Genomic DNA, 13,304 nt, shown 5'->3' with positions numbered 1-13,304 from the left:
AACATTGAGGCTCCGTCTACACTCAAGTGCGACAGGAATTGCTGACAACAAACCACGAATCAAGCATTCACAACGGATGATGGATATTTGGCCAAATACATTTCACCGGTGATTGCAAAGTGAATCAGCATAATCTGCTCTAAACCCAGCCCACGACATCTCGCCTATGTTGAGTTGCTCAAACATCCTGATTTTGCGTTAACTAGAGTAAAGTTCGTAGTGATTTTCGGCCGCCCAAAAAAACTCTGTGCATGCTAATGTGAAAAGTAATTAAACAATGGTTCTCGAAATGCCTTGATTTGTTCCTCTTTTGACCTGCCTCAGCTGGCTTTTTAAACGGCAGTTTTCAGTGGTCCTGTGCTATGGAGGGAGCTCTGTGTATTGATCAGGTTGTTTGCTGTCAGGCCTGTATGAAGTAAATGAAGTCCCTCTCATTATCTGCTCGATCGAACAGGACCATTGTTTGTTTGTTGTTCTTTTGACATATTTCTTGGGGATTTAGTTAATTAGAAGACAAACACTGAACAAATCATTTGGGTTGTGGAATCCGACTTCTTGTTTTCGAGAGACGAGGTGCATTTTCAGAAAGCCAATTAGCACCGGTATGACTGGTAGGTGTATGATCCTAGTATTACGTCTGATAGTAAGCTCAACTCTCATGATTTCACTGCTCTAGGCCTGCCGACGCTGTCAGAGTGCATACTTTGCCGCCGTTTGATCCAGCGACCGAAATTGCAGAGCGACTTCACGGGGTATAATCGGTGGATAAGAGTTCTGAATCATACGGATCTCTCCGGTTTGAAATTCAAAGGCAAAACCCTATCAAAAGAATGCCCATTATCAACTTTTCAAAACCGGTCACAATCAATAACTTTTGGGGACCATGAGAACTAACTCGATGGAGCCTTTGATTTTTCATTGTAGACTGATCAAATCGATCGGCTCAAAACTAGGAAGTGGGTGTATGTGTCACAAATCCCGCAAACACCGGAAGCCAAACGTGAAAGTGTCCAACAGGTTTCAACTTTTTGCGACGCCACCTGAACAAGACGTCCTGTCTAGCGGTCCGGTCGAAGGAGAAAAACAAGGTATCTTACTAGGTCAACGTCCGAGGCGTCGAACTTTCCGCGGACATCAGTAAAGCTGGACTTTTGCACAGGAATATGGTTATTAAAACTTCAAGGCAATTTGTACTATCGTAAGCTCATCAAAAGCAAAGTTCAAAGTTGCTTGTATTCTCGGATTCACGTAAGAACAGTGAAATGAGCAACCGTGTAGTGTGAAATAGGTTCACAATGCCAACGCGTGATAATTTTGTTGTCACCCAAGGGCTTAGTTTTGCCACTTTGCTCGGTAGGATCGCATTTATTAAGAGATTTGGTTCATGTAATCAGGCAAACTTGACTCGGCCTGTCCAGAATGATTATTTCGAGGCATTTCGCCCACAAGCGGCATATATCTAAATAATCGTCAGTATACCAGCCTTTTATGTCTGTTTGCGTGAATTCACTATCTCTGAGACTCTCGATGGCTCACCGGGCTTCAAATAGTACTAGTTTTACAAAACCAAACGTAAGCTGCACTCATGGAGGTGTTCCTTTTGGCGTCGCGTTCTTCTTAAGAAGGAAATGAATTCATAATCTACATTTGCCTGTCACAGGCGGACAGACCGAATAACGTCTTTCAATTCCGTGCACTAGGCGTTTATGCGCACACTCGCGGATTGCCAGATTGATGCGCAGGAAAGGGGCTTTCACCTTAGTTTCCCGATTTTGTACTTGTCGTTCAGAGACTGCCGTTTACCCAGAGGATACAGGCGATAAAACCCTGCAGCATTGCTCTTTGAGTTCTCAGCTTGAGCAACCGTCTCAGGAAGTTTATTTCTTACCATGTCTCCACCGTGTGTTAGGTGGACCAATGGTGTAAAAATCCTGCTGGCCAAACCTTGTTCAAATGAGGTTTAAGTAAGTAGTTGGTCTCCTCGGTGTAAACGATGCTCCAGGGGAGAAAGATCAAGTAAAACGAAATGCGTTCCATAGTCCAAGGAGTCCACTTTGGCAGAGATTTCGGTAGCAGCTCTTCGAACACGTTCACTGTTTACTTATTTCTGTTCCCGGATGTACAACTTGGCATATTGCAGAATTGGCCCAATGCGGATTTTCTGAAAGTCCATTTGAGTAATACGGGAGGTGTCCGGAATCATTAGTAGAATTTCGAATGCGTTTTGGGACAATATCCCACGTTCACCGAGAAGAACATGTTTGAAGAGAGCCAGATACCCATCCTTGTAATGCCTTCTGGTCCATTATAATCATGAACGACACAGGCGGCCCTCCGAATGACGTATGAACGCACGGTTCGGTGGCCAATGCTTTGCAGAGACTACATCCTTTCGGAAGGCCCTATCAACTTAACTACAGGATTTTAAGTCATCCGCAAAATGTAGACCTGGGTTGGAAATAACGTATGAAAGGCTTTAACGTCAATCGGAAACAGCAGTGATCCCAAAACGGAGCATTGAAAAATTGTAATGGCGACCAGCGCCGTAGAAACGTGGGTCGGGCCAGTCTTTTGGGAAACGCCTTAATCCAGTGTACAATTTTCGCCTGAATCCCGTAACACCGAAGATTGTGGAGCAACGGGACTTGTGGGACTCAGTCGAATGCTTTTGAGAATATGAAAATATGGAATCCCATATGGGTCCTCGGTCCTTAGCATGCGCTAAGCTGCTCACACGTACGAACAAATCCAACGCGCATAAACGGTCCTGGAAAAATCCATATTCAACGGGGTTATCAGTTTTATCGTAGTAAAGTGACCTATGATGGCTCGCTTCAAAAGGCGTTCCATGGTACATTAGTGGGGCAGATAGGCCTCACCAATATATGGCATGACACTCGCCACTTTCCAAGCACGGTTAAGGCCTTCTACATCGAGCGGCTGATGAAACACCAGGTACAAATGCTTTGCCAGTGTGAACCACGTTTCCTGTAGAATTATTCGATGGACTGCGTCTGGTTTTGTCGAGCGCCACGGGTTTGTCTTTTGCAAGAGCTGACGAACGTCCAACTCCGTAAAGTCCAAGTTAGCTAAAGGCCCCGACAATATTAGACGTGACGAGGTCACTGGAGCAGAACACAGGCCTGCGTAGTCACCTGTGTAGACTTGAGATCTCATTATGTGGTCACTCGTTGGTTTCCAGTTCTGGTGATGGCTCATGTAATTAAACGCCTTATTTAGGTTTTCCCAGGCGAGGTCAGGTGTGATAATTTTTTTCTGTTTGACAGGCGGATCGCTCATTTACAGCGCGTTCGCATTTGAGGAAAGGTCAGCTCAGCATATGTCTCCTGGAGTGATCTTTTTGAACCATAATTGAGAATTTTTTCCAGAGAGCAGTGAACTAGTTAAAGTGGCTTGCAGTCCATCCGACTGCGTGCTGTTTTTTTGGGATGAACATCGCGCCTGCCTTATGGACGTTCCGGACAATGGTCATGTATAACCCTACTGCTGAGGCTGGCTGTCTTCGTCGGTCGAGGGTTCTGCGGTAGTTTAGTAGCAGCTGCAATCCGGAGTCTTGTCCCGTTGTGTAGGCGTACTTTTATGAGCACAAATGGCCATAACTACCGGCCATAGGGTTTGGGGATCGTCTGAACTGGAGCCAAGCAAGAACTTCTTTTGCGCCTTTCCTCTAGGACCTTTGTGGGCCAGCGTTCATGCCTAGAGCATACCCTTTTCCGGAATGTGGTATGGGAGCTGAATACTAGAAACCGAAGTTGAAAATCAAGATTTTAACGATGAAGGCCCTACAGAAGCCTGGTTCAAGAATAGATGTGAACGTTACCAAAACCAATCGAATCTATCATGATCTTCAGATTCCTGTGCCAAATAAGCAATCGAATATGGGATGAATAAACCTATCTTGTGGGCTCTGGCATCAACTATATGGAAATTTTACGCTTGCCGCATTATTAAAACTTTCAATGTGCATCTGGCTATCAGCCCTTGTTCGCCTAAACAAAACATACAGAGCGTCTGCGTAAATATATATAAGATGACTAAATGGCCAAATATGGTCGTTCACTTGTTCGTTCTGTACAGCCAGTGGCGGTGTTCCGGTCGTGAACACTTTCAGGCCCACTAGGCTGGTCGTATGATGCTAAGCCGTGTTTGGTGAGAGCCGCCAACGCTGCTACTTTCCGGACGTGTCGTGCCAATGGTGACCTTGGTGACGCGTCACTCTCTGCACATGTGATTTTTTCATGTCCGTGCGCGTCCTAACAGAGAGCTTTGCTCGGGCTTTTGAATCGAAATGCTAGCAACCAACGTCTGATCTAATCCAGTGCCTCATTGCCTGACAGCGCATTCTTTCCTCAGTCGCACGCGACAATCTGCATTAACTCTTACCCCATCTCTTCACACTACCCACGTTGTGTATGTAGTACCGAGGAAAGGTTATTCCACATTTCCATCTGAACATTGTTCACTGGAGCAGCTGATCAAAAAATGACCGGACGATGTGAATGGTCTGATTGAATTATAGCTGACGTTGTATTCAGCTGCTCCAACTTCGTTTGTGACTATTATCACCGGCAGATTATGTTGCAGCCGATTGTGTTGGTAGTGAACAAATGAAATATCTACGTCTGACCAGTCACTTCCATATCACATGTCATTTCATCTGAAAGATCTGTAGGCAACTGGCCAATTATTCCGGCTCCCAATTTTCGGATTACCGATCTCGACATTCATAACAAGCCTTTATCGTGTGGCAGTCGCAACTCGCACATTGTATGCTAAGACGTTTATATACCAACGGTTAGAAAAGGTTAGTTTGTGGGGTGCTTGATATTAGGTAAGGTTGCATATGGCTTTGTCAAAGAATAGAGCAGTCAAATTCAGTTTCTTTGCTGGACAACCGATGACTGCTAAACAAAGCTCGGTGCCCCAAACTTTATCCCAAGTTGGAAATGTGATCTTTGCACCCGCTGAAGCGAAAATCCGCTTTATTTTATTCGGCCCATCTTTTCTCTTGTTTAGCCTGCACGTTGGTGACGCACCTGGAGATATTCATTGTTCTTTGTTTTATTCGCATGGGGATATTCTAGTTTTTTTTATAAAATGTGAGACCTTAAATCGGATTTGGTAATATTCCTGCAATATTCGGCACCAAGTACAGGTAAAAAAACTCTCCGAACTTGTGTTACTTAAATAGAATTATGGATGGCTGTCAGCGCCAGTCGATGAATAATCAGAATCCGTGGCTCTCCTATATTTCAGCAGAAAGGACACATCAACACATTTAAAGAATAAGCCGTTCGCTCGTGTACCACATGAATTACACCCACACAAGGGAGTTAAAGTTCCAATGAAGTAAGTCACATGAAGTGGCTATGCTAACAGGTCGCCGAGTACCGATCAGCTAGTTTCGATATGTAGATGACTTGTGAACAGATGTTCACTCTGAGCTAGACGTAATTCATGAATAATACGGGGAAGTTTCAGAGTATTCAGAATTTTTAGACTGAAATGAAGTATGGGAACGCAGGTGGAGACAGTTTATTGCCCTGACGGATGCATCAACAAAATCCAGGTGTCCCGCTTTTCACATTGATTAGATGTGATTCGAATGAGGACTACCACTTTGAGTAGCTCCGTCAAGCATGTCTGGATATGGATGAACTATCAGAACACAATGAGTTACGTCTACTTGGGAACCCGGTGATTGGTCAGCTGGAACACACCGGAATAAAAGGAAACTCGCGATTTTAGTTGTACCCAACTATAATGAATCAGTCGACAGATAAAAGTGTTTTAAAGAGAAATTAAAACGCGGCTCCTGTTTACTCAGAGGCATCAGGTATAATAACAACTGGAGCTGGTTTGGAATGCATCTTATTTATCAATATCTGCCATCACTTAGGCAGAACTGTGCCGCAGGATGTTTTTGTGGGAGAAATCCCTGAATCATAGACTGAATATGTCTGTTGGGTGCGGCGCATCCGTTGTCACTTGGCACTCGCGATCTGCTCACCTAAAATTGCCTACCTGAGGTAAAACGGAGTTGACCACTTGTTGGTTGATGTGTTCTGTTCCCCCTGTATCTCGATGTGCAACATGGTCAATTATCCGTCAGTGCAAGAAGGAGATTTCCTCTGGAACAAAATGACGTGTTTTGCCGAATTGCCACTGGCGAACTCGAACTTCCGGAATGAAACAAACAACCACCAAGTATAACAATCACCACAGAACACTGAGAATTTCGCAGTGAACCCTGGTCGTCAAAGGTGTTCGACTCGCGCAGTTCGAATTTGTGGTAAAACTCGTAATCTCACTATGATCTCCTGCGTCACATAATTTGCTATACACATTACTGCCAACAGCAGCTGTGTACTACTCACCAGAGTGATTTTGACGCGTGCTTTTTCGATCTGCCTTTGTCACCAGTTTTATATGCCTGCTTGTGATGCTCTCGCGATACGGTGGAATTTAAGCTGGGATAATTGGTTCCTTTTGTTAATATCTTAACATATAGATAGCTGGAGGCGAAAAGGGTGTCGTCATCTGGCTGGCCTTAGAAAACCAGCCCATGGTTGTTGTTCTTTCCTTCGTTTTAGCAGCAAAGTAATTAGTTTGTGGGACATATACCCCGGGGAGTTTTAATTAGGTTTCGAGATTCCAGTTGTGTCTGTCTGGCATGATGTCAAGTTTCTAGACTGCAAATTACCGTTTTTGTTTAGACTCAAAACAGTCATCTGGAACCATGTGACACGCAGGTCCACTCAGACCACAACTAAAGGCTGGTCGGTAACCGGCTCAGGTCAAATCGGTCAAGGCAATACAACGTACAACCACTGATGAACGCTAACTTGACACCAAACTGGTTGGACTAGGATAAAGTCTAGTGAGAATGGATACGACATATGTGATCTCCAGCGGAATAACAACCATAAAATTCCTTGTGCAAAGCAAGAGAAATCGAGGGCTGAGAGTGATGAAGCTATGAAATACAACTTCGATCAGTGCCACTTCCGAAGTGCCCGAAAACTCTTCCACCAGATTTGCCACTCTGAAGCATTTCAGGTAGATCCGGTTTATTGACCTGTATACATATGAAACGGTGCATAGACGGAGTTCCATCCATAATCCCTTACTGCTCACCTGATAACAGCCGCATTGGGAGTAAATTTCAACTCCGTCGTTCGTTTGAAGTGGCCCGTGTTAGTTTCGTCTTATTCGAGTCACAGTGTCTTGTAAACTGTGTAGGTCTGTGAAAGTTCGTACCTCCAGTGTTGATATAGCTAACCGACAGGTTGCTACATCAGCAACAGAAATAACGCTAGCAGCGTTTAAAGTGAGGCGAGATGGCGAAACGCTTCTCATGTCGGAGGCCTCTGACCAGTGACTTTTGCAATTTCATGACTCCTGACACAAACAAAGTGATGGAACAATCAACACCGTGACCCCCAAACATCACTAGCCCGTTCGCAACAGAAAAGTTCATCAACTGAATCGGGTGGGCGCTAGAATTACTTACTATTATTTTATCGCCGCTTTGATAGAATTTGTAAACGACGCCGATAATATGAGTGTAGAAATTGCAGCTCTGACTTGCTCAGTAATGTGGCAGACGCTCAACATCAGTTGGCTCTTCTCGCCTGGCTGTCAAATGAGTAGGCACCAAAAAAACCAAACAAACAAACAAATGGATGGGCAGAATATTTTAGCTGCGTGATGGGTTTGTTGGATTAGTTGTCGACCAGGTAACCGTTAATCCGTTCGCCGAATTTCGTCATTCACATGAACCACTAAATGGGTAACATTTTAAACCGTGCAATGATGAGCTGGTTGAACTGACCAGTCGCTGGAGTGTACTCAAAGCTAGAAGCATGACATATTCGTGTGACTGCCGGCGCTCAACACGTGTCAATCAGGATCATGCTGCGCGATTCTCAGAGGCCACATGACGACATGAACTCTTGCGATGGCCACGAATTTGGAGTGTGTGCTAACACGCACGTCCGTTGCGACGAAGCGGAGTACGCCAGATTCTAGCTTAATTCGCTTTCCAGACAAATCGGGAGGGAGTCATTGCTAAAAAGATCTTAATGTCAGTGGAGCATTTCCTTATTGTCCCCAAATAGTTTTACACAACTAGGGGGGCGCTTCTAACCTTAATCGTTTTCCACATGTGTACTTGCACATCATATATGTCATTTATACCGCTGTAGATGATTTATTCGATTCTACACACTTCTGTGACTCTTCAACTTTTCCTTCTGTTTTCTCGCGCGGTCCCCGTAACAGACTTTGACCACTTCCGTCTATGATTTTCGCTCAGGTGCATCTAAATCACAATGAGACACCACATCAGTGTATCGCTCACCTTGGAACCAAAAGTTGGTACACGTCATCGGAGAGGAATTGGCTAAATTCAGAAGGTTGATTTATGTTTTTTGACACAGCGCTACCCTCCTGCGTTCCTCTGAGTCTGCTGTTGTATAGTGATCACGCGCATTATCGTGGACGTATATTTGCATAACCCAGTCACATTCAAACAATGTCATTATCGCAACCGTCTGGGCGAATGATGACAGTTAAGTGACAGCCCAACTGCAAAAACTATCGATCGAACCGGTTTATCAAACAATTAGCAGAAGAAGAAACTTACAAAACCAAAAAACGACCGATCAAATAAAGTCAACCGGATGACCGAACAACAACAAAAACTTCAACCAGCCAATCAGACTAAAGAAAATCCGAGGAAATTAGACCAATCAAATTGAACTGCAAGACAATTCTCATTAGTTGTTCTCACCAAATTCTTCCAAGTCNTCGCACATTGTATGCTAAGACGCTTATATACCAACGGTTAGAAAAGGTTAGTTTGTGGGGTGCTTGATATTAGGTAAGGTTGCATATGGCTTTGTCAAAGAATAGAGCAGTCAAATTCAGTTTCTTTGCTGGACAACCGATGACTGCTAAACAAAGCTCGGTGCCCCAAACTTTATCCCAAGTTGGAAATGTGATCTTTGCACCCGCTGAAGCGAAAATCCGCTTTATTTTATTCGGCCCATCTTTTCTCTTGTTTAGCCTGCACGTTGGTGACGCACCTGGAGATATTCATTGTTCTTTGTTTTATTCGCATGGGGATATTCTAGTTTTTTTTATAAAATGTGAGACCTCAAATCGGATTTGGTAATATTCCTGCAATATTCGGCACCAAGTACAGGTAAAAAAAAACTCTCCGAACTTGTGTTACTTAAATAGAATTATGGATGGCTGTCAGCGCCAGTCGATGAATAATCAGAATCCGTGGCTCTCCTATATTTCAGCAGAAAGGACACATCAACACATTTAAAGAATAAGCCGTTCGCTCGTGTACCACATGAATTACACCCACACAAGGGAGTTAAAGTTCCAATGAAGTAAGTCACATGAAGTGGCTATGCTAACAGGTCGCCGAGTACCGATCAGCTAGTTTCGATACGTAGATGACTTGTGAACAGATGTTCACTCTGAGCTAGACGTAATTCATGAATAATACGGGGAAGTTTCAGAGTATTCAGAATTTGTAGACTGAAATGAAGTATGGGAACGCAGGTGGAGACAGTTTATTGCCCCGACGGATGCATCAACAAAATCCAGGTGTCCCGCTTTTCACATTGATTAGATGTGATTCGAATGAGGACTACCACTTTGAGTAGCTCCGTCAAGCATGTCTGGATATGGAGAACTATCAGAACACAATGAGTTACGTCTACTTGGGAACCCGGTGATTGGTCAGCTGGAACACACCGGAATAAAAGGAAACTCGCGATTTTAGTTGTACCCATCTATAATGAATCAGTCGACAGATAAAAGTGTTTTAAAGAGAAATTAAAACGCGGCTCCTGTTTACTCAGAGGCATCAGGTATAATAACAACTGGAGCTGGTTTGGAATGCATCTTATTTATCAATATCTGCCATCACTTAGGCAGAACTGTGCCGCAGGATGTTTTTGTGGGAGAAATCCCTGAATCATAGACTGAATATGTCTGTTGGGTGCGGCGCATCCGTTGTCACTTGGCACTCGCGATCTGCTCACCTAAAATTGCCTACCTGAGGTAAAACGGAGTTGACCAATTGTTGGTTGTTCCCCCTGTAGCTCAATGTGCAACATGGTCAATTATCCGTCAGTGCAAGAAGGAGATTTCCTCTGGAACAAAATGACGTGTTTTGCCGAATTGCCACTGGCGAACTCGAACTTCCGGAATGAAACAAACAACCACCAAGTATAACAATCACCACAGAACACTGAGAATTTCGCAGTGAACCCTGGTCGTCAAAGGTGTTCGACTCGCGCAGTTCGAATTTGTGGTAAAACTCGTAATCTCACTATGATCTCCTGCGTCACATAATTTGCTATACACATTACTGCCAACAGCAGCTGTGTACTACTCACCAGAGTGATTTTGACGCGTGCTTTTTCGATCTGCCTTTGTCACCAGTTTTATATGCCTGCTTGTGATGCTCTCGCGATACGGTGGAATTTAAGCTGGGATAATTGGTTCCTTTTGTTAATATCTTAACATATAGATAGCTGGAGGCGAAAAGGGTGTCGTCATCTGGCTGGCCTTAGAAAACCAGCCCATGGTTGTTGTTCTTTCCTTCGTTTTAGCAGCAAAGTAATTAGTTTGTGGGACATATACCCCGGGGAGTTTTAATTAGGTTTCGAGATTCCAGTTGTGTCTGTCTGGCATGATGTCAAGTTTCTAGACTGCAAATTACCGTTTTTGTTTAGACTCAAAACAGTCATCTGGAACCATGTGACACGCAGGTCCACTCAGACCACAACTAAAGGCTGGTCGGTAACCGGCTCAGGTCAAATCGGTCAAGGCAATACAACGTACAACCACTGATGAACGCTAACTTGACACCAAACTGGTTGGACTAGGATAAAGTCTAGTGAGAATGGATACGACATATGTGATCTCCAGCGGAATAACAACCATAAAATTCCTTGTGCAAAGCAAGAGAAATCGAGGGCTGAGAGTGATGAAGCTATGAAATACAACTTCGATCAGTGCCACTTCCGAAGTGCCCGAAAACTCTTCCACCAGATTTGCCACTCTGAAGCATTTCAGGTAGATCCGGTTTATTGACCTGTATACATATGAAACGGTGCATAGACGGAGTTCCATCCATAATCCCTTATTGCTCACCTGATAACAGCCGCAATGAGAGTAAATTTCAACTCCGTCGTTCGTTTGAAACGTTTGAAATGGCCCGTGTTAGTTTCGTCTTATTCGAGTCACAGTGTCCTGTAAACTGTGTAGGTCTGTGAAAGTTCGTACCTCCAGTGTTGATATAGCTAACCGACAGGTTGCTACATCAGCAACAGAAATAACGCTACCAGCGTTTAAAGTGAGGCAGGATGGCGAAACGCTTCTTATGTCGGAGGCCGCTGACCAGTGACGTTTTTCATGACTCCTGACACAAACAAAGTGATGGAACAATCAACACCGCGACCCCCAAACATCACTAGCCTGTTAGCAACAGAAAAGTTCATCAACTGATTCGGGTGTGCGCTAGAATTACTTACTATTATTTTATCGCCGCTGTGATCGAATTTTTAAACGACGCCGAAAATATGAGTGTAGAAATTGCAGCTCTGACTTGCTCAGTAATGTGGCAGACGCTCAACATCAGTTGGCTCTTCTCGCCTGGCTGTCAAATGAGTGGGTACCAAAAAAAACAACCATCCAGACAAACGGTTGGGCAGAATATTTTAGCTGCATGATGGGTTTGTTGGATTATTTGTCGACCAGGTAACCGTTAATCCGTTCGCCGAATTTCGTCATTCACATGAACCACTAAATGGGTAACATTTTAAACCGTGCAATGATGAGCTGGTTGAACTGACCAGTCGCTGGAGTGTACTCAAAGCTAGAAGCATGACATATTCGTGTGACTGACGGCGCTCAACACGTGTCTGATTTGTTATCCCTGCCAATCAGGATCACGCTGCGCGATTCTCAGAGGCCACATGACGACATGAACTCTTGCGATGGCCACGAATTTGGAGTGCGTGCTAACACGCACGTCCGTTGCGACGAAGCGCGGTACGCCAGATTCTAGCTTAATTCGCTTTCCAGACAAATCGGATGTGAGTCATTGCTAAAAAGATCTTAATGTCAGTGGAGCATTTCCTTATTGTCCCCAAATAGTTTTACACAACTAGGGGGGCGCTTCTAACCTTAATCGTTTTCCACATGTGTACTTGCACATCATATATGTCATTTATACCGCTGTAGATGATTTATTTGATTCTACACACTTCTGTGACTCTTCAGATTTCCCTTCTGTTCCCTTGCGCGGTCCCCGTAACAGACTTTGACCACTTCCGTCTATGATTTTCGCTCAGGTGCATCTAAATCACAATGAGACACCACATCAGTGTATCGCTCACCTTGGAACCAAAAGTTGGTACACGTCATCGGAGAGGAATTGGCTAAATTCAGAAGGTTGATTTATGTTTTTTGACACAGCGCTACCCTCCTGCGTTCCTCTGAGTCTGCTGTTGCATAGTGAGCACGCGCATTATCGTAGATGTATATTTGCATAATCCAGTCACATTTAAACAATGTCATTATCGCTATCGTCTGGGCCAATGATGAGAGTTAAGCGAGAGCCCAACTGCAAAAGCTAACGGTCGAACCGGTTTACCAAACAACTAGCAGAAGAACAAACTTACAAAACCAAAAGAACGACCAATCACACAAAATCAACCGGATGACCGAACAACAACAAAATCTTCAAGCAGCCAATCAAAGTGATGAAAATTCGCGCAACTTAGACCAATCAAATTGGACTCCGGAAGAATTCTCATTAGTTGTTCTCACCAAATTCTTTCAAGTCCCCTATAAACACTATGATCAGGACCAAGTCGTATTACGGGCAAAATATGTTCCGCAGAATCCATCTTATTCTGATGTTATTACCCATGCTCTCCAGATGTTACTGTCCACCGAACTACACGCAGTTGTCACCGGACGTTTGTACCATTCAACTGGGCGCAACACACTCGTTCTGTGTTGCATGTACCTTGTGTTCCAACTATGGTAAACAACACAATCAACTTGTTTTTCTCCATGGAAGGAATGTGAGGTTGCTGAAGTTGATTCCACCACCCACGGGTGGCATTTGGACCGGATTGCATGGTCTGTTGGGTATACCAAAATCTCAATCAGTAGCTGGATGGCGGGATTTGGATCCCAGAACACCGGAATTCACTTCCGGACCAGACCAATTCAGGTGGGCACCT

The 13,304-nt window shown here is 44.2% G+C and overlaps 1 protein-coding gene across 1 annotated transcript in view; it reads right to left on the bottom strand.

Annotated features, from left to right (window-relative positions):
• The window catches only part of T265_15527 (hypothetical protein), a gene marked incomplete at both ends in the record, with an annotated part of 64,136 nt that overhangs the window by 50,093 nt on the left and 739 nt on the right, over positions 1-13,304 (bottom strand). The window lies entirely within an intron of this gene.

Source organism: Opisthorchis viverrini, assembly GCF_000715545.1.
Source record: "Opisthorchis viverrini unplaced genomic scaffold opera_v5_571, whole genome shotgun sequence".
Taxonomy (NCBI): domain Eukaryota; kingdom Metazoa; phylum Platyhelminthes; class Trematoda; order Opisthorchiida; family Opisthorchiidae; genus Opisthorchis; species Opisthorchis viverrini.
Note: the sequence above shows the minus strand (reverse complement) of the source record. Positions and strands in the feature narration are given on the sequence as shown.